The 23,651-nt window shown below is 39.1% G+C and overlaps 1 long non-coding RNA gene across 1 annotated transcript in view; it reads left to right on the forward strand.

Annotated features, from left to right (window-relative positions):
- The window catches only part of LOC134665344 (uncharacterized), a 444,966-nt gene extending 421,532 nt beyond the window's left edge, over positions 1 to 23,434 (forward strand). The window contains exon 2 of the long non-coding RNA XR_010098360.1: positions 23,190 to 23,434. This is a non-coding gene — a long non-coding RNA (uncharacterized LOC134665344). The remainder of the gene's footprint in view (positions 1 to 23,189) is intronic.
- Positions 23,435 to 23,651: the final 217 nt, after the last annotated feature.

The following is a 23,651-nucleotide window of genomic DNA, read 5'->3' on the forward strand; positions in this document are numbered from 1 at the left end:
CTGGCATTACAATATTAACTAGAAAGCAAAAAAAACTTAGGATTAAAGGGAACTGGAGATGTCGCTAATGTGAGGCAATATTCGATAATGATGAAATGTGAATTACGTAATGAATTCAACTGTCTATTTATATTATTTTGTCTCTTTAAGAGTTTTATTTATTTATCGTATGGCATTTACATTACACTGTTCATTCATTACATGGTTAATTTATAATCTAAATCTACATTTTTCCAAGTAGGTGATGGCTGCACTCGTTATGGTCTTAAAATCTTCCACTGGGCCGTCGTACTTTGTAAGTGGGCACTCCAAAACAATATGCCGAACAGTTTGCTTTGGGCAACCGCATTCGCAGCATTCTTGGTCGCTCCATCCCCATTTTTTCCGGAGGTAGGCACAGTGGCCAATTCCTGTTCTCAGGCGATTGAGCATGCACCAGGTACGGCGTGATTCATTGAAACCAGGCGCGTGGCTCCGCGGGTTTAGTTCGAAGAGATCAGATGGAACGTCTGCTTGCGACCATTCTTCGGACCAGGCGTCGTTCAGGTTCCACTGGGAGCGTGGTTGGTGGATAAGGAGAGCCGGTGGGTTTCTGGACTTCAGCCTTGTGCACCTGAACGTAGCCAAGTCTCTATTCAGGGGTAGTTCCGGGCGTTCAAGGGCTTTGTCAGCTTCTCTGAGCAGGTGGTGTTTGCGGCGGAGGTGAGGAGGCGCAATTCCACTTAGAGCTGGGAGCCAGTGCACAGGGGTGGGCTTCATGCATCCCGTGATGAGGCGCATTGTAGCATTTAGCTGCGTATCAATGGCGCTCGTGTGGGCACTGTTGAGCCATGTGGGGGCGCAGTATTCAGCTGTTGAGTATACAAGAGCCAAGGCCGATGTTCGTAGGCAGCTAGCCGAGGCTCCCCACGTTGTCCCCGTTAGTTTTTGTAGAATGTTATTCCTGGTCCTAAGTTTTGCTGCGGTGTTGGTGAGGTGGGAGCTGTAAGTCAAACTTCGGTCCAGAGTAACACCTAGGTATTTGGGAGACGGGTTGTGATTGAGCACGGAGCCCCTGAACGAGATGCTGAGTTTCTTGGTAGCTAGTCGGTTGTTCAGATGGAAGCAACACACTTCAGTTTTCGCGGAGTTAGGACACAGGCGCCAGCGAGTAAAGTACTCGTCCATCTAGGAGTAGAGTAGGTACTGGTCAACAAATAGGTAGGTAAAAAAATATTTAAACAGGTTCTTGTCGTTCCAAATTGTCACTCTCACTATCCGCGATTAGCTAAGATAACACTTTACGAATGTGTTTTATTACGATATCTAAATCACGCAATATTAAGGTCGTTGCCCCCGGCTATCGCTTTGGACGATAACATTTACACGGAAAAAATCCGTCCTCAATATGGCTACAGATAAAATTATCAGCCAGTTTCAGTAGATCTTCCCCGCTTCCCTCCGGGCGAACGTTTTAAGCTCTATTTAGGAGAAAGAACGGAATGTCGGGGGTCTAGTAAGATTGGACAAGATGCGTTAACGATAGTGTAAATATGCCGTAAATGTCCTTGGGTGTGAACGCGGACGCCAAACAGAGGTCGTCTCCAGAGGTCGCTACTATAAATATTGGAACTACTTGAATTTCCTGTCGTGTTTAACTAAATATAAAAATTATGTATAAGTAAAAAGACTTTGTGCACTATAAACAGTAGGAGCTGCACAAGTTGGATACCTATACCTAGGGGAGACCGAGGTAATTTTTTGGAATCTATTAACTAGAAACTAGGTCGCAATAGCGCGCGTTTGATAGTTTAAGTTACGAGCTAACAAACGCACACTGTTGCGACCTAGTTTCTAGTTAATAGATTCCAAAAAATCGACATTGTCACAACTCTCCTCTGTCACAACTCACCTCGGTCTCCCCTACTAAATAAAATATAATCTTCAACACAAATAGCAAAATTTGAGTGGTTATACTGAAATGCCAATGAATTACCATTTTTAAAGCAAATAGAATAATAATTTTTAAGAAAAAAAAACCGACTTCTATGGGGGCCGGTGAAAGATTATGTAGAAAAGGAGGTAAAACCACCCACTTTTCTACTAGCATTTCGCTTCTGTAAGGGTCGTAGTTCTAGCCTAACCTAACCCACTTCTCTGATAGCAGTTCAGTTCTGTGAGGATCGCAGTTCAAACCTAACCTAACCCACTTAACGGCCCATGTGGTGCGGTGTACGGGGGTTTAAGCGGGAGGGGCTAGTAAGATTGGCATCATCATACTTATATACTTACACATTTTATGGTAGGTAATCATAGTGGTTTATTTAGTTAAGGTATCCTAGTGGTTTTCCGGGTCAAGGTCCGGGTCCGAGTCCGGGTCTGAGTCCGGGTCCGAGTCCGGGTTAGACATGTGCGCCGCGCCGCCGCCGCCGACGATTTTTCCACGCCGCCGCCGCCGATAAATTTGACCGGCGTATAATCGGCGTGGGAGATTTTGATACCTATCGTGTCTTATTCCATGTTGCGTAGTGAGTAGATAGTGTCAGAGGTATAATTTAAAGATCCTTATGCTTTTTCGCTTATTATTTGCCAGTGAAGCATATTAGCATAATTTTTGTTGTTGCGGTGTTAGCTGTGATAACGATTTAGCGTTTTTTGTCGAACGCATTTTGTTTTACATCAATAGTCTCTTTATTGTCAATTTAATCAGTGAACTAAAGTCAAGAAAATAGCAGGTTCATATCCTAGGACATAAACATGCTATTTTCTTCTTAGAATCTCCAGCAAGCTGTAATTGCGTATTTTATGATTTCTCGTATGATTCTGGTGACACGCATGAGAGTCATCAACAAGACATCAATGTCATCATATGATAGATATGATTTGATTTATTTATCACATAATATACAATTTCATTTAAAAATACACACGATCAATTCTTAGTCATTTTATGGTGATTATCAGCTTCTTTTACTTAGTAATATATATTTCAATCAAAATTATAAAAGTCAGGTTAAAGCTTTGTAATAAGCTATACCTAAACAATGATACCTACTTATAGGAACTTAAATCACCAAATATCTTCACTAAGCTAGGAGTAAAGAAAACAAAGTAGACCTTAATATTCTATAAAACGGGACACTCCAAAGACATTCTGTTGAGCGAATCAACCGGCCAGATAAGTTTACTTTCGAAAACGACGATATCTTTAGTCTTACATAGTTTTCTGTTAAACTTCAGTTCAGACAAATGTAAAGTATTCATCATTATATCGTAACGTAACAAATCCTAAGTGAGGCGACAGCGGCTGGGAAAAGTCAATATAGATTTAAGGCAACTTAAAGATTTTTTTGTGTTTTATTTGTATTTCGCTTAAAAGTAAGTAAAAATACTGCCTAAAATGTAGCGTTTTAAAGTATCCTTTTTAATTTAATATTTAAACATACCGTTGGTAACCATTAGGTAGGTATTGGTAATAAATGGTTGCCAAGTGACATGCCGGGATATAATTTTCGGCAATAATTTAGAAAACACACATAATATGCTTTGGATAGCCTAGTAAATACTCAGAAGGCTTTAATGTAGAGTTTCTACAGCCACGTTCTCATGCAGTATCAAAAATTATGCCACGCCGATTTCACGCCGATCACGCCGGTCAAAAAATCATCGGACGCCGCCGCCGATGATTTTGCCATCGGCGCACACCTCTAGTCCGGGTCCGAGTCCGGGGTCCGAGCCCGGGCTCGAGTCCAGGTCCGGGTCCGGGTCCGAACCGGATCCAGGTATGAGTCCGGTTCTGGGTCCGAGTCCGGGACCCAGTCCAAGTCAAAATCGAAATTCGTAATCACCAAATGTGTACTACGCGTTGTTGAAGAGTTCTATTCTGGTCATCATCAGCAGTTCCATTTCATCAAATGCGACAGTTTTTAATGTAAATGCTTGATTTTATGATGAAAATACAAAAAAATCTATGCGTATGCCTTTAATATTTGAGGAGTTCCCCCGATTCCTTATGGATTCCATCATCAGAACTCGAGCTTGACAAAAATGTGGCTTAAAAACTTAACTTGCTTAACAAACATAACGAAGAGGAACAATCGCCAAACGTGAACTATGCGTCGTTGAAGAGTTCTGTTCTGATCATCATCAGCAGTTCCACTTCATCAAATGCGACAGTTTTTAATGAAAATGCTTAATTTTCTGATGTAATTACAAAAATCTCTATACGCATGCCATTAATATTTGAGGAGTTCCCTCGATTCCTTATGGATCCCATCATCAGAACTCGAGCTTGACAAAAATGTGCATTAAAAACTTAACTTGCTTAACAAACATAACGAAGAGGAAAAATCTCGACACGTGAACTATGCGTCGTTGAAGAGTTCTGTTCTGATCATCATCAGCAGTTCCACTTCATCAAATGCGACAGTTTTTAATGAAAATGCTTAATTTTCTGATGTAAATACAAAAATCTCTATACGCATGCCTTTAAGATTTGAGGAGTTCTCTCGATTCCTCATGGATCCCATCATCAGAACTCGAGCTTGACAAAAATGTGCATTAAAAACTGAACTTGCTTAACAAACATAACGAAGAGGACAAATCGCCAACCGTGAACTATGCGTCGTTGAGGAGTTCCGTTCTGATCATCATCAGCAGTTCCACTTCATCAAATGTCACTCTTTTGGATGTATATGCTTGATTTGATGATAAAAACCCAAAAATCACTATATGTATGCCTTTAAGATTTGAGGAGTTCCCTCGATTCCTCATGGAACCCATCATCAGAACTGGGTTTTGACAGAAACGGGACCAATCTGTATGCATATAAATTCAATCAATAAAATAATTTTCAAAATCGGTCCAGTAATGACGGAGATATGGAGTAACAAACATAAAAAATAAAAAAAATAAAAAAAATAAAAAAAAAAATAAAAAAAAAAATAAAAAACATACAACCGAATTGATAACCTCCTCCTTTGGGATTTGGAAGTCGGTTAAAAATTAAGATGTTATTTTGAAATAGCAATGAGGAATTGAATACCTAATTAAGTACTTATCTGAAAAATCTATTCATTTATGTCTAAATTACAATCCTAAAAACTACCTGAGTATTGGTTTTGTAAAAATGTTATCGAGCGCAATTATATTACATTTTTCATGACATTTTAGTGCAGTTGTAGTTAACATTGAAGTTACCAGTATAAGAAATATAACATACCATAGATACCATATAATAAGAGAAATCAAAACCTTAGGTACAGTTGAAAGGTGAACAAGCCGCGTCAGAAAGTGAATGAAAAATTTCTTGCTCGAGAGGTTAAAAAATGACTTCTAAGCGTAAAAGATAAATCTTGTTCCGTGTCAATATTAGACATAGAAGGCCATAATGGTCATCTTTATAAAACATGGCTTCTGCCACGCAGTGAACATTCTCCACGTTAGTAGCTACTATTCTGTGATATAAATATAACCCTAGAGGATATCTTTGCTGGCATTAAACACAATAGCATGACCTTGGCTATTGTTATGTGTATCGGGTAGCAGGCTATAGTTAAGCATCAACTATGCCCCGTGGGGTGTCATTAATGAAGGCTAGGAAATGGACTATCGCAGTTTCTTTGTCAACGATATGGGACGTGTACAATAGCTGTTTATTTCTAAGCTCCCTACTGTTATGTTACTGCCTCTTTACGGTTATCAAGTAGCAAGGTAATACTTGCTTATTGTGCTACTTTATAGGTACCTTTAGAGATCTTTTCGACCAACCTTTAAAAATTTTATTGCGGAAAGTCCGTCTCTGGCTTGCTAATATCAAAGCGACAATAATATTTTGGCAAAATGGGGCAAATTCGGAAATCATAAATTACTGTTAAACTATAGTCATCATATATAAATTCCCGTTACCTTATACTGGTAATGGTAGGTACATCACTAATGGCTCCTCTACACGATGGGCCAACGCCGGCCACTCCAAGGGACGCAGCCATGCGGTAGAATGAGATAGCAATATCACTTGCTCCCTCTAACGCATAAATGCGTCCCTTGGAGTGGCCGGCGTTGGCCCATCTTGTAGAGGAGCCATAATATGTATGTATAAACGCATTGGTTATAAACTTGGTGCCTTAGCAAGAGCGTCAAGTACTTCTGGTAATTTGTGATAGGCAAGTATCTTTTTAAATTTACCACACTTTATTTTAAAATGCCGAATTACAAAGTTGGTTAAATAATAATACAATCTATAGGTACACTTACACAATGAAATGTTCTAGACATGATAATTGAAGACCGGTGATAATAAATTCGGTTTTTTTTTCTATTTTACTCATACCTACAAGTTTGTAACATTATGTAAAATCATTAAAGCTATAATACATTGTATCCTGGATGAAATTGCCAATAAATTAAATATTATAGTTTTAGTTTGACAATTTTATGAGTGTAAGTATATTATATCTGAGCAAACTGCTTAGCAAAAACGCTACTGTTTGAAATATGTCATAATTTACTACCTATCATGTTTCTAACAATGTTACCTCCAGGACTATAATTTATACTCTAAGACAGGTAACTACATAAAAGAAACACATACACCGGACAACAAAACCTTCTATTTTTAATTTAGATTTTAGTATAAAGGTAGATGTTCCTACGTGTAGGCATTTTTTTATTTATTAGTGTTCTTTTGGAGCATTTCATGAAATTGTCTACCGTTTGTCCCGTACAAACGCGAATTTCTGAAGATTTGCAGAAATAAGAGTTTCCTTTTCTATGACAAATGGTCAAAAATATGCACAGAAAAATAATCGCCTACTTTAAATGCCGAAATAAAAGTCACAACATACGAAATAAAATGCGTTTGTACGGGACAGCCCGTGGAATGCTCCTTTTCATTCTTCATAGTTCAGAAACATCATAAAAACCTACATTGTACCGTCATTACCGGGTTTCGACCGTGCCATTAAATTAAAAACGCCATCTTGAGCTTTCACGTATACATCATAGCCTAATGTAATTGCCTTCCTTATACGTGGGCCATCCTGAAAGTTTCTGGATTCTGATATATGAGACGACTTATTTTTTCTAAGTGGCTAGTTCCAGGAATCAGTATGCCCTAAGTATGTATATAATGTACTCACCTATTTTCCCATTGGGGCTGTACGGGCCGTAGCTGCCCGAGGACAGCGGCGAGGAATACCCGTTGTTCGGCTGCGGCGCCGGCGAGGGCGAGTTGGCGCCCGCGCCGCCCGCCATCCAATCCCGCACGTGACCGTTCGCCGCGCCGTTGTGACTCACGCCCGGCTCGGCCTTCACCGCGCCTGCCAGCCCGCGGTACGCCACCTCGTGCTTGAGGTCCATGCCGCTGCTACCGCATGATGCGCCGGCGCCGGCCCCGCCGCCCGCACTCCACACTTCTGTAAAGAAGAGAAGTGTTTAATAACCTTTCAGTGATTTTACCATTCGCAGAGAAGATAGCCGATGGGGTCGAAAAGTGCTCGAGTGGAGACCACGGACTAGCAAGCGCAGCGTAGGACGTCCACCCACATGATGGACGGACGACCTTGTTAAGGCCGCCGAAAGACGCTGGATGCGGGTTGCTTCCAACCGGTACGAATGGAGGTCCAAGGGGGAGGCCTATGTTCAGCAGTGGACGTCTTATGGCTGAGATGATGATTTTACCAATAGGGATAGATGGACCAATGCTTTGGCAAACAAAGCAGGGAGCTGTTGGATAAGAGCAGACCACAATCATTCTTAAGAAAGACTGTCCTTCTAAAGAAAGGATCCGTTGGAAAGGAGCTCACAATCGGATGATATGGAAATAAGTAATCTTTCTTTATTTCAACTGTAGAACCTTGGAGCAATCCCCAAGCTGCTACAGTTGATCAATGATCATCGGTCAGTTGACATCGTTGATGTAACAATTATTTGGCTAAGAAAGCAGGAAGCTTTTGTAGAGCAGAACACAATAATTGTGACGATTACTGGGATGGGAAGTGCTGTCTTTCTAAAGAAAGGATCCGTTGGAAAGGAGATCACAATCAGATATGAAAAGTTGTTGTTGGGTATACCCACTATCCAGTAGCTTAATTCTATCGGAAGACATGATATTGTCACCTTTAACAATATGGATAAACACATGAAGGGCGCACTGAATTGTGATGATCATTCCATCTCATCAGCCAAACAATTCCCACTCTTGCACAAAAGCCCTACAATAATGTACGTAATTATCGGTCCCTTGTCGCTTTCATCTAACAGACTCTATCAACCTTCATGAGATTATCAGCCTTGTGGGATCTAGTGTAGGTGTTGGTATGCGTATGAATGAGATTTGAGGTAAATAAATCATTATTCAGCGAATAACGTACCTATAGTTAATGGTATAAATTATTCCGATGTAACTAAGAATTAAATTATGTGCTAACCTGATAATTACTTCGGAATTGTATAAATCTTTAACTACTGACGTATCACGTCATTTAGGATGGTCTATGACTATGAAAAATTTTCTTAAAGAAACTGAGTTTACAATCTCTTTGTCTACAAACAAAACGCAAGGAAATGACATATTTCAAACGTAGTGGTTATATGCTCTTTGATTTCAAGTGGTTTCGGTATTTTCTTTTAAGTGTTTCATTTCGTTTACTCATCTTTCTAACAAAGAACAATACCAAATCATTGTATTCTATAATCTTTGATCTCATCTCAAGATTAAGAAATATAAACATTAAAGAATAGTTAACATGGCTTTGAAGAAAGAACAAAGACCAGTTCTGAAGGCTGAAGCCAAGGAAAAAGCGCTAAAAAGGTACATTTTACTAGATTTTTCTTAGCAACATAAAATATGTTGCACGTGAATGGACAACGCTTTGTTTCCATTTACAGATTAAATACCTAATTTGAAGTTTCTAAATAGAAATCGACATAATATGTTTGCTTTGAAGTGTTGTATAAAAGCTAAACAAAACATTTTTACTTGCTATTAATTTAATCTAACTAAATTGGAAGTCCATACAATGTTATTATTTCGTGACTGCCGACGCAGATACTTTTTTAGCTACGTGTAAGAAATATAAATATAAACTAACGACAGCAAATTATAACTCCCCCTTTTGTATTGATCTTGAGTAGCTAAGTCAAATGATAGGTTCATAATAAATAAAAAAAAACATTTAAGAATCAATTTAATGTTACATGCTGCTTTTCAAGCAATGTAAAATAAAACAGGTCGGTCAATCAAAAAGAACCCTATACCACCATAATGTTACCGCGTGGTCATATTAGGGCGTTTTCAGAAATAAATATCGAAAACCCGATTCTCACAGATCCCGGTGTTTTTGGGTTCTTTCAACTCAGAATCACTAGCATATTCAATTCTGATGATAAAATAAAATGTCCCAAAAATTTGTATGAAAATTGTACATTCCACTACGTCACGAACATACAAGTGAAAATTTTTTTTGTACTAAAACGTGACGTAATGGAATGGACATTTTGGGACATCTTTTTTTAATGGTGGGATGGAGAATGCTGTCGATTCTGAGTAGAATGAGCCCAAGAACGTCCAGATGTGAAAGAATCAGGTTTTCAATATTTATTTCTGAAAACGCCCATTAACGTTATAATACTTATAATTCAAACCTAAAAAACTTGTATTACTTGGCAAGGTTCTAGCGTTCCACTTTATGTATTTCTTATCTCCAAAGTTTTGTTGTGCGATATTACTAGCACGCCAAGTAAACTCTACAAGCATCTTAAATCTAGCAGCTATCTGTAATCACCTCGTAAAGCAGCGTCGCGGGATTAGCCCATTTATCCAGACTAATATGCCCGGGTTACCCGGGTATACCCGGGCATTCAACGTTACCCGGATAAGACGTTGCAAATTGGCTACATTGTTCGCCCATCGTAAAGGGAGATACATGGGTATTAGCTACTCAATTTCAAGACACAGATGTTCCAATTTAAAACAGTAGATGGAGGAGACTTGCTCTTCAGTATGTGACTTCTATTTTATCTTTAAAAGAGGTGTCTATTGGGCTTGTAAATATAAAATGGTATACTCAACAGTTTATTGTACTGTACACTCAGCCTACCATTTAAGGTAGGGAGGAAGTACGTAGTTATATTGCTATTTTTGTAAAAAAAAAATCTAGCAACAAGCAATGATAAAAAAACCATTTCCACAATTCATTTCAATCTAACTACAAGAAGCGAACAGTATGCCAAAAGTAACAGATTTAACTACCATTCAAATATTACTATACATACATAAATATGACCCTTTCTTCTACTTACTTAATTTGGTTAAAAATGTACTTATTTTTCTCAGAGTATTTAACTTATTAATCTTAATATGATGTATTTATTTTAACATAAAAAGCTACAAAGTCTTGACACACTGATGGATGAAAATGTCAAGCATCCTGTCATTCCACGAGGCATCTAATTAATATTGCATTCACGTCTCTTCGCGTTTTGCATCGCAGCTTTGCAATTGCAGACAAGGAAATTTACATAAAAGAATCATTTGTCCTTTATTGTTGGGCGTAATAAAATAACTCTGTAAAATATGGCGAGATATTTGCAATATTGAGGCGTACGTACACAGTACTGAGATAATTTGTGATGTTCCAAGCATAAAAAGTCCGTAGTACCTACATGTAGCATACCCTTTAGGCATGGATCGCCAACATGTACAACAGGCCGCGTAGCCAAAATGCCAATCGCTTACGCTCCGTAGCGATCGAAACGCAACTGTCACTGTCGCACTAATATGGAAGAGTGATAGAGAGACACAAAGCGTTTCGTTGTCGAAGCGATAGCGACTGTCACCTTGGCTAGGACGGCAGGTTTCGATACGTTTGAGTCTTTAGAATGTCACGATCTGTACATTTTAATAAGTTACCAACTTAATTTTACTGCACATGTCTACATTATTTCTCTTTTACGCCTATCTACTCAATTTTCCGGTGCTATAAATGGATAAATTCACCCTTGCACTTGACATTTTAACTAATATTTATCTACTACGTTGTGCATAACGAAGTGTTTATAACTACTTCAACATGCGAGATACTAGCTGGTGACCGTCCACAGTGGAGGCATATTGTGCAGACGCAGGTGCGTGAATTTGAAGCCAGGCGACACACAGAGCTCGACGTTAAGCGTGACGAGCTAAAGGCCAGACCACCTGTGGCCATCACGTATAATTACGTCGGAGGGGTGCTGACCTGCAGCGAATGTGGTCGCACATTTGCTGCAAAGATTGGCTACGTCAGTCACCTTGAGACCGCACCAGCGACGCTCTCAGCTGTAGCATAGCAGTCGCTGTAGCCGAAAACGGCTAGGAGGAGATGACGATTGTGGTGATGATATCTACTTCAAATTTACATTCATTACAACATAATGATTTGCAGTACGCGACCGGCTCGCATCATTTGCTCAGCTTGAAAAGGAATCCCTGAGAAGTCTGAAACATGTCACCCAGTGAGACTATAAATACGTGAGTAGAATCTTACTACATTAAAATAGATGTAACTGACTTATTTGTCAATTTATTAGCAAACAGTGCCAGTACTACCAAAGTCAATAGCCTTTTTAGGGTTCCGTACCCAAAGGGTAAAACGGGACCCTATTACTAAGACTTCGCTGTCCGTCCGTCCGTCCGTCCGTCTGTCACCAGGCTGTATCTCACGAACCGTGATAGCTAGACAGTTGAAATTTTCACAGATGATGTATTTCTGTTGCCGCTATAACAACAAATACTAAAAACAGAATAAAATAAAGATTTAAATGGGGCTCCCATACAACAAACGTGATTTTTGACCAAAGTTAAGCAACGTCGGGAGGGGTCAGTACTTGGATGGGTGACCGTTTTCTTTTTGATTTTTTTTGTTTTTTTTTTTTGCATTATGGTACGGAACCCTTCGTTCGCGAGTCCGACTCGCACTTGCCCGGTTTTTTTATAACACGACTGCGCTAACTAACTTGTGCAAACAAGGCTACGGGCTACTTAGGCTCCTAGCGTGTACACTACATGTTACCATACTGAAATTGAACTTTATTTGCAACTATGTTTAGAAAGAAATGACTAGGCATCTAATTAAAACAGGAGTAAAAGTATATATATAATAAGCTGCTTGAAGAATTTTATGAGCTATAAAGTAAAGTTTTACATATTTTACGACGGAACGTAAAATATATGCAAATCATGCGATTTTCTTCTAACAAGGATCGCCTTGCAGAGTATACACTGAAGGATAATAAAAACGGGTCACTTTTTACAAAAATTACAATAGTGTGATCTAATTTTATAGTTTTTGAGTCTTTAATAGTCTAAATATTTTATTTTTACCTTCGGATCCTGCCGGATAGAATAGCTGGGCATTTTCATTTAACTTGTACAAGTTAAGCGCGACTTAAGTCGTGTTTCAGTAACGTTTAACCGTTACATTCCTGACAAAATGTATGGGATTTGACATTGACCGTCAGTTTTGTAACGATTGCTAACCGGTCGTTAAAGGTGTTCAATTAAGTGAAAATGCCCAGCTACCTAAAGTTTCATAACTTTCTAAGGGTTTGAAACTTAGTGAAAAGAGCTACCTTCTAATGGTTCTTTAAGCAATTTTTATTTTTACATTTCTATATTGCCGCTGTTAGTTTGTCATAGTCCATGGCGCTAATTAACGGGTTGGCTTAAAGTAATGAGAATTTTCGTTTTCGAAAATATAAAAAAAAGACAATAGCTATGGGTTTTCGAAATTTTACAATGATAAACAAGAGCATATTTTAAATTACAAGAAAACATTATATATACAATAACGTCTCCCACTTCCGATTTCTCATAACTGTGTTCAAACCCTCTGCGTCATGCTTTGGACAACGTTTTATTCACATTCCATAACTATTTTATTGCCGTTAATTTTAATTATTTCGGCATATTAGCTTGTTATCTATATCATGCCATCATTCACAATTGCTAACTGACTAAAAATTGTCATGAAATCTGCAACTGATTGATATTTAGAGAAAATTGTTTATGTATCATATTTTGGTAAAATGTATGAAATTACATACGTTTTAACTGGTTTTAGGCTCTCGCGGAAAAACGACTAAACGTTTCCAACCCTAGAATATCCCCAAGACTTAAATCAATCGAAGAATTTTGGCAAATATTATATACTCTGATATGTATATTGCGATAGTAGGCAAAAATATTATAGAATAAAATAAATTTTACCGTGTAATTACAAAACGATCAGTCAGAGAGTACTTGGTAGTTTGTCCAAAGTGAAAAGCAAACGGTCAGAAGTATGTTACGTAAACTAACACAAGGGAGGCCAATTACTTCATTCTTGAATTTGGTTCTAATGTTGGATATTGCATAGTTCTTCAGTATAACATCCAGAAATCCATGGCCATTGTCTTTTTGTTTTTATGTCCGAAAACAAAAATTCTCATTACTTTAAGCCAACCCGTTAGTAGCAGTAATTGGTATATTTTAAATAGGCCGAAGGTCATGGCCGTTTTGCATCTCATTATAAACTTAATTAGCTCAGCTGTTCTCTAGAACTGGTATCCACCAAAATAATGAGCCGGTGCACGGGGCATAGTGCAAGTACGCATTGCACAACCCGCGCCGGCGCAGAGAAAGCGCGTGACGTCACGACCTCGACACGCTCACCTACTTGCGCCCCACTCCCACCAGCGCAAACCCAATGTCGTACCGGAGCTTTCTCCGTGCCCTCACATACGCCAATCAAGTCAATCAACCTAATCTCTCATCTTGGATCCAGATAGTGAAATTCCTTGACAAAGCCGATGGTGCGTCAACTCAAACGTTGCAGTCTATCAGCTTTTAGATCAAGTTGGGTTGTCTAGTGCACTTAGTATTGTATTTTTGCTCAAGCTTTCCGATTAGGTACGACGCTAGAACATAGGTTATGCTATGTATGATCCAGTTCCATTTCCAAACGCCACGTTTACAATGATCAAAGCAGACGAATCATGAACAGTTTTGTAGTACATACACCTTTATTCTGGCTTAACAATAGCTTTTAACTCTACAGATCTTCTTCAAGAGCGTTTAAAGTAGCAAAGTGTCTTAACTACACTAAACGTAACAATTGGGTCATTAAAACTAAAGTAACTCGGCACTTGTAAAGAGTTCCGGCAGTCGAGTTGAACAAATGGCACTAGGATCGCGAGACCTAATAGTTGAAGTAAAGCTTTGGAAAGTAACATGGAGTAGCGACCACTAAAAAACTTTAACTATTATACTATGATAGAACTCATAATCTCCAAGTTAATGTAGATCGTAATCATAACATTATATGTTACGACTTGACGTTAAAGCTTACAAACTGACGGCGACGCTTCGTTATTTTTCTCGTAGTACCTGACACTTCCCGTTTCATGTGACCTTTAAGTTCCACCGTTCGTTGTGAGAAAGCGATTTCTTAAATGGCTATGGCATGTCCTACTTCGATTTTCACGGATCGCTTGGCGGGTTGCGGCGCCAAGTCTGCCTTCGTGACGTCCATTGTTCAACACCATACGTGACATTGGCTCTCGTCTTCGTATTGCTGTTAAACTAGATGATTCTCTTTTATGACATGCCCGATAAAGTTTAATGACAAATTACAATAACGTTGGTATAAAATACGACAAGCACAATCGGAAGAATCTAAGTGCAGTGTATTCTGTTTCCAGAAATTTATACACCGCAGTCGCTAGTCTCCCCGATTGCGATCGCCAGATTTATGCGCGATTTTATTCTCTGTTCGCGCTCAGAAAATATTCAGTACTCGAAATAAATCAGGTATGGTTCGCCAGCGCGGACGTTAAGAATCTTGGATCGGTCAGCGGATATTCGCTTAGATCGAATAAAGAGATTTATCGGGAAGGAATGAGTACGTAGGAGCGCCGGATATTGGTGGCAGCGTCCTGGGAATGTTCTGGAATGCATTGAGCGTTGGCTCGTGAAGTTGTGATGTGTTGCAGCCTGCGTGGCGCGCCATAAGTATCTGGACGTTGCACATTTGTAATCTAAATGCAAAACTACGGTGCTCTCTCGCAGCGCCATTACAAGACGTAGATGACGCGGAAATAGAATTTACGATTGGCGCGACCCCAGGTGCACTGTTCACTCGATAAATTAAGCGAGGTCAGCGCGTTTGGCGCACCATTGCGTCATCGGACCTTGTTTTGAATACATTTTCGTAGATATCGTAGGCCTGGGTTCGATAACCGGGCGTAAGGTAGAAACAGTGTGTTGTCTGTAATTAGAGAGCCGAGCCGGTGCGAGGCTTCAAACTAAATTATTAAGCGTGGAGCAAAATTGAACGTAGCATATACGGCTCAAATGTGATTGCCGACACATGTGAGTTCTCATGAGGCTTACCTACTCCACGTAGCTAGTTAACATAATCTATCGGGATCCACATAACTTAAAGTTATTCACATTTAGGATTAACGATATTGTAATATTCAGATAGGTTACACTTTCGTGCCATTATTGAACAAGATTAGTAATCATAATTATTTTGAACGTATACATAGTATGTGAAAATCTAAAATTTTCGTAGTATGTGTACGAAATCTAAACGGAAAAAACGGTTTTTCGTTTTGTTGTTTTAGATATTACTTCAACTATCTACCGATCATAGGCAGGTCCTATCGTCTTATTCTTGATACATACATAGTTTTCACATATATACATTACACATTACATAGTAGTGGTCACTGGCAAAGTGGAAGGAAACAGACCTAGGGTCAGAAGCCCGATACGTTGGAGTGACCAGGTCCGCACCGCCTTGGACACCACCGTACACGACGCTCTTCAAGAGGCAGCAGATAGAAGCAGATGGCGCCGCGTGGTCCATGGCCGAGGAGGAGGAGAATTTCTACCACCACAAGGTTACTGAACTAAGAAAAGATGTTAATGAGTTAATTTTGCCATTAAATAAACAATTGATGCAAACAGTACATTAATGTCACAGCTCCGTCGAGTCAATGACACAGCTTGGGCAAAATGTTGGCCAAATAAAGGAAGAGCTCAATCCGCAGCCCAAGGTGACCGAGACCGGTCGTTTCAACGTACATATTTTATAAAAATAACGAGCGGTTTCTGAACGTGTCATATTAAGGACTAGACGCATTTATCAACATCTATTGGCATGTTTGAATGAATATATGCTTGTTTTTTTTTATTATTTAACTGCAGCGATGCACATTAAGGGATTAGGATGACTTTTAATGTTATACGTAGTATATTTATTCTAAAATTTTAAAGAACTTGGGTTCAGTGTCTCCGATCCCAACCTCTGTAAAAAATACTAGTCTATAGAGATGAGATGATTAATAACCTTAAATCGCAAAATATGTATAGAGATTACAGCTTGACAGCTGTAGGTTGGGTTGGGTACCGGTCACCGTACTAAGCTTTGTGTAAAATACCTACGAATAGGTACCGAGAGGGCAGATAAAATGTTTTTTTATTTAGTAGTGTCCCTTCATTAAATTCGAGGATAAATCAGATACACTACTAAAATTCCTTAAAGTTAGTTTACGACTGTAGACTGCTTCTAACATTGTTTACGAACTGATTAATATTAAACATGGCGCCGCCAGTTGTCATCCTAAAGTTCTAAAGCGAACTGTCAAACTTTCCATAAAAGCCAATTTTAACGAACTACTGTTACGTTTACTGAAGGTATGGGTACAACCAGTCCTTAAAATAAATTCTTCTGTGAAAAATGGCTGGATTGTATTATATGGTACGCAAAATACAATAGCAAAACCATAAACTATCGGTATTTGCAATTCAAACAATTGAACGAAAACGTTACAATCAAGATAAAATAAGTAGTTCAGTTGATACCTTTTCAAGTATGCAACGATGTAGGTAAAAATTTATGCTGCGGTATTGGTACAAGGAGTTTCTTGAAGAAAACAGAGTCATTCTGAATAACTAATATCGTAGGTAAGCATTCGATATCGTATTATTTGCAATTCTTTCCACATTGACTTCTATATTATTTTCCTGTTGTCGCTGGAATTGGCATTTTTATGAAATAGCAAGTCTTCGCTTAAGTTAAAATTGCATCCGAGACCTTTCAAAGGGGAATAGAATGGTATGTTATTTTTCTGCAATATTATCAATTGGTTTATTTACATTGTTAACTAGATTTTTTGTTCTCTGTTTTTAGTGCTCTCTGCCATGCTACGAAATGGAAAAATACGTATCACTATGTTTTTACTACATATTTTATTTCTTTGGAGGAGAGAAGCAGCAAATCGGGCTGCTTGGAGGAGATTTGGAGAGGCGTATGCCCAACAGTGGGCGCATACTCACTGAGGAAGAAGAGAAGAGAAGAGATTTTATTTAATAAGGTTTTTACTGTATTCTTTGCATATTATCTCTTCAAAATCACAAGTTTAGTTACCATGCTCGCTAAACGTTCACAGTTGGATAAATGGGAAGTCGTCAGCAAGCTTCAGTGGGTAGGAATAGGAACTCCATAACGATAGGTTAGCTATAGCCAGTTGCGTGCAATACACATTCATCTCCACATTTTTCAGAGGCTATCTGTGTACAGACGTGTTCGTTACTGGAGATTATCAATTATGTAAACTCAATAATAGTAACTATTCGCCAGTATCATTATGACGTCGCTCCCCGGATAGTCTGGAACTGGATGTTATAATGACGGGCAAAGTTGAAGTCACGAGCCCTATTCCACTCCCCCTGCTAGATGGTGTGCTGTGCTTAAATTACTGCACCTATGCAATTAAAATTGTACGAGGCAATGCGCTTGGCGAGGAACTGCAGCCTATGGAGGAACCTGTCTTCAGCAGAAGGACATGATGTTATGATCCTTTGCGTTGAGAGAACGACTGAGGAGAAATATTACAATCGGCAACAGATCTTTATTTATACGTAACTTAGAGGATTTAACCAAACGGAGTAGCCATTAACAGGTGTTCCCCTCTGTCGAAAATAGGCCAATGGTCATACACATTGCATGGACTGACGTTTACCTGAGATGGCTATTTTTACGTTACGTACCTATACATTTAACGTGCCCCTCCCCCGCAAAAATCGGCAGACTATTTTGTACCGAAAATTACAGACATGGCATGTTCTTTTGGTTATATCCTCTAAGATAGGTAACTTACTTTCGAAATAGCAAACGAAGTGTAAACAAAATCAAGCCGGTCCGCGCCTTATAACACATCGTGCCCATATTTGTTATTGTGCTCTCATAAAGAATTGTATACAATTTAAGTTGAGCAATTTGCTATGGCGCAACGCAATCAGCCATATCGACCGGCTGCGCATTGTGCCCTTCATTGGATGCGGGCTATGGTCTTGTCATGATTTAAATTCATTGTTATTTTTAGGGTTCTGTACCCAAAGGGTAAAACGGGACCCTATTACTAAGACTTCGCTGTCCGTCCGTCCGTCCGTCCGTCTGTCACCAGTCTGTATCTCACGAACCGTGATAGCTAGACAGTTGAAATTTTCACAGATGATGTATTTCTGTTGCCGCTATAACAACAAATACTAAAAACAGAATAAAATAAAGATTTAAATGGGGCTCCCATACAACAAACGTGATTTTTGACCAAAGTTAAGCAACGTCGGGAGTGGTCAGTACTTGGATGGGTGACCGTGTTTTTTTTTTTGCTTTTTCTTTTGTTTTTTTTTGCATTATGGTACGGAACCCTTCGTGCGCGAGTCCGACTCGCACTTGCCCGGTTTTTATTTTAATGTCAAGTCAAGCAATTCTGTGGTGTCTTAATGTTGATATAGAACGTTAGAACATTGACAGTTTTCATAATTTTGGTTGAATATAACATTGCGTGTATGAAAAATGTAACTTTAAGTAATGCGATGATTATTTGATTATAACAATGAATAGGTATCATACAGAAATAACAAGGAATAGTACATAAAAATGCGCACAACCTTGCGTTAACCTAAACCTTATCAAATCTATTATTAAGTTGTTCCTTATTTGTTTGGTTTCTTTCGAACTAGAAATGGTAATTAGTTGCATTTATTTCAATACGAGTAGTAATAGTAAACTCGACGCAAATACTATTCCTGTCCTTCCGACGTCCTTGGATGCGACGATATATTTGATTAAACAAAATCCCTGCATTGGCAGACCATCAGACTTCCTTTGCCGATAAAATGGCTACGTGATGTCCCTGAACCGATTCTATTTGAGCAATCTTTTCATCTATCCCTGCTAGACCAGAACCATTTCAATCGCTCAGTCTCCACAGCGAAAACCATATAATCTGGAGGAAACCAGTCTAAGAGCGTTTTCGGATCACGCTCACTTATTACGGATTTCGAAGTCGCGTTACAGTGGTATGTTCATGAGTTCGACTCGGCCGTATATCGCGTATGCAATGAAACATCGCCAGGTCTGAGCAGTAAACACAGGCTGTCATCTCGCAGAACCGATTTTACATTCAGCACATGTCTGGAAATCGCATTACTGAAGTACTCCCGCGTGGCTACTGGGTGTTGTCGAATGTCTTGAAAATCGACTTCATGTCTCGGCTTGTAATAACCGTTGAGAGTTAGCTCGATACGGCTTGGCCATAATGTGACGAATGGTTTATCGGTTGCTCTTATTGTATGTCCTATTCTTACCTACCTTATGCTTTTAAACATGTTGGCTAGCTGGAGTATATAGATATAATGGCTTGACTTAATAATAAAATTACAATGGCATTGGGAGTTCAAAAATCGAAAGAACAGCGCCAGGGAATCGATAGGTACTCAGTTAAAAATCTCATCACAAACATGATCGACAAAATGAGCAGGTATTATGTTTCTAAAAGAGAACCTGAATCACGTGTTGTATGTAATCAAGCTCAACAAATAGGCGCTATTGAGGGGTCTCCGTGGCAACGCCGTGCCGCCGGGGGCATGAAATCTATGCATACCACAAGCGCTGGCGTTGGGTTGTTTGATTTTGCCGTGAAATGAAACGTTACCCTCTTTAGAATCAACAACTGGTTGGAAATAAAAAAACGCATGCATGATTCATAAGCAGCGGTCACAACGCGATTCGCTTAATTAAACTATATTAGTTGGCAAAATCATGGATTGCCAAGTCAATGATTTACAAAGAACCCGACTTTCAAAACAGTTACCTACAGATGAATCGAAAATATCGAAATTATTTTAAGCTTCTAAGATGCCAAGTCCTCTCTTGTGAATTTGAAAAAGAATTTTGAAATAAATGTAAGAAATTAATGTAATTTGTAAAATTCAAATTATTTACGTACGACACCCCCGGTGTCGGTAAATTGTGGAATTTTCCTCGAGAGCGCGAGATATTTCAGAAGTTCCAACATAAAGCGAAGTTGCGATTGTTCCAACTCCCGAAGACTGTTTGTGTAATAGTTTTATTGTTATTTCATGTTCCAATACATTTTTATGGGATGCTGCGTTCAGGTGGGAAGGATGCAAATTTTAAAATGGAAAATATTACTTCGATTGCATACTATCTTCCGCTATAAGGAACTATAGATTTAAAAGTCTCTTTGTTTTCAATGAATGGCAGCATTTTCGCGCTTCTTGCAATATGCAAATCGGGTGAGCTTCGAGCAAACAAAACAGAATGCGTCATGGTTTTACCGGTAAAGTTTTAAGATAACGAACATGTTATAAATGTCAGTGATCGAGCCACTGACATTAATAATTAATTTTGTTTACTGTATGTCCCTCTATATACACTCTGTGGCAAAAGGGCACATTTACAACACCAGATAAGTATTTAATTTACCTATTATCAACGGCTTATTAGAGTTAAGTTAAGCTTAGCCACCAAGTGGATGCCAGTAGAGGGACGTGGACGCGGCAGGCCCAAACGGAGATGGCCCGGGATGGAACGGGATGACCTGGACAGCTTCCTCAATAACTGGCTGGAGGGAACACCAAATCGGGAGTCATGGAAATGAAGGGTAGAGGCCTTTGCCCAGCAGTGGGCTACTCAAATAGGCTACAAAAAAAATAGAGTTAACAGATGTTTATGAAAAACGCTAGCTAGCTGTGAACATGGCTCTAAGAGATTGACTTCCCTAAAAGTAGAATAGAACCAGTGGCGGATTTGCACTCTTGCCGCCCTAGGCCCCAGGCTCTGTAGCCGCCCCAGGCCCCAGGCTCTGTAGCCGCCCCTTTCAAGGCACCCATAATATTGAATATATTTTGAGTTATTTCTTGTTACCATCAGCGAATTTTTTGTTACATTTTGCCGCCCCTAAATATCTTGCCGCCCTAGCCTTAGGCCCGGGCCTACGTTGCCTTAGGGAAAATCCGCCACAGAATAGAACATTGAAAAGGTTTTATAGCCCATACATCACCGCCCACTTCACATACACTTTATAGCAATTGCGATGAAATACATCAAAATATTATGCAGGAATTGAAACCCACGTACAATCACAACAGGTGCACATTGTTATAATAAAGCGCAAAGATAAAAGGAATTTAATTAACAATAACAATCATTAAATGCATTATTCATTGCTAAGAAGGTTGACCTAAATACATTGAAAAGTGATAGTGATAGATGGTATCGTGTTAAAGTTGGGAATAAATAATGAGAGAACTGGTAATAAATCCAAAAGATAGTGTACCAAGACAAATGGTGACCTAGGGGAGGTAGGGGACTATTGGGCAGTCGGGAGGCTCGGGCACCCCCTTGTAAGGCCTGATTTACATTTATTCAGGTATATTTAAAGAGTTTGTACTAATAATCAGCCAAATGCGAGCATATTTACAGAACAAGACATTCTTGTCTGTGTGACTGATAGACATATATGTATCAGGTCGAAAGTATTAATTTATGACCCATTTCGTACCTTGTCACAGTGATAATCAATATGAAAGTAAAGTAAAGTAGTAAGGGTAACATTCCATTTCAAACCGCAGCTGCACTACTAGTACGAACGCGTCAAATGGTAGCACTGCTGTCGTTGGAAATGGACTGTCACCTTAAATACGAAGATAGAGACCTCATTCTATTGTCACTATGACGAGGTACAAAATGGGTCATAAATTAATACTTTCGACTGTACCTACGATGTCTAGCTAACATGGTGTATGGTCATTATGTTATAGCCTATTCCTATTAAATCGGAGTTCACTATGAGTTTTTTGAGTTCTCGATATTACAATGTGTGTGTGTGTGTGAGTATGTACTGTGTACAAAAGTGTATACACTGAGAGAAATGGATAACAAAAACACACTTAGAATTACAAAAATAAACTTAATCTGGGGACAAGGAGAGTCAACTAATAGGAACAAATTGACTTTTGCAATTTCTATTATCTGTTTGTTGAAATTAGATTTAGGATTACTGAGCTGTTTGTAGAAATAAATAATCTTTAAAGAAATAGTGAAACGTCTATAATTATTACTAAACTTCATTTTTTCCCCCAGTACAGAACTGTTTTTTAATTCTTGGTTATTTTACTAATGATTTTTCTCTCAGTGTAATTAAAAACCATCGTTACCTAACCCCTTTACTTGCCAAGTTCCAGAATGGCGCTAAGGAATCGATACCCGTAATCACGGGAGTGATTCTTATAGCGCACGACTCACACGAGCGTCGCCTTGCTGCAGTTTACATGCAAATGATTGCCAGATTACCTCCCAAAGACTGTGCGACTAGAACTAGGAGATCAGTGGTCAATTCGACTTAAATTGAACATCAAAATTTTATCTAAATAATGTCGTTTAGTTATTATTCACGCGTATATTTCGCTTGTCCATATTTGCATTGTCGAGACGAACGAGCGAATTATAACAAAAAGACTTTATTTAGATATCATTTTGATATCCAAATGTAAGTATGGATTGTCCTCTAGCTTTATTCGCAAAATATCCATAGATACGTCTATTCTCTCAAACTTTTCAGGATGTGCGAATATTCAAGGTCACCGTTTATACTTGCAAAGCACCGTTTATACATACTCATCTACGCCGGTCCGCACCAGTTTGTGGTATCGTACACCATTTCGTACTAAATTAGTCCATATTTATACCTAGATAGAACTCAATTTTATTTAATATTTACAATTTACGCGCTCATAGCTTGTACGTTGGAGTCAACTGGAAAAAGCGGTCACATCACAACGCATGGCTTGTCAATGCGTGGTGACTTGGAATAAGGAATATTACGCAAAACTCTGCGTAGGGGGTGCAACTACCACTATGCATCACAATCTGGGGGTCTATCGCGAAACAAGAAAATCCAAATTTCGTTATCTAACCTCTCTATCACTCTTGCATATTCGAGCGATAAAGAGGCAGATAACTAAATTTCGATTTTCATGTTTCCCGGTAGGCCTTGATGCATCAATGCCATATTTTAGTGTCTGTGAAAACTTGTCAAAAAACAGTTTAAGGCACAGTATTTATAACTTACTCTATGGTTTTCTAGCCAGCTTAGTGCTGCACTCTGGCGGCAGAACATTGCAGTAATACCCCCTATTGGAGTATGCTTATACGTTCCCTCTAGTGATCATTGATCAATGGTTCCGGCTAAGTGCCTAGACATAGTTACACTACGCCAGTGCCACGATGGCTCCAGCTCCGAGTACGACGCTAGACTAGTGCCACAATAGAGAGTGA

This window comes from Cydia fagiglandana, chromosome 6, assembly GCF_963556715.1.
Source record: "Cydia fagiglandana chromosome 6, ilCydFagi1.1, whole genome shotgun sequence".
Lineage (NCBI taxonomy): Eukaryota > Metazoa > Arthropoda > Insecta > Lepidoptera > Tortricidae > Cydia > Cydia fagiglandana.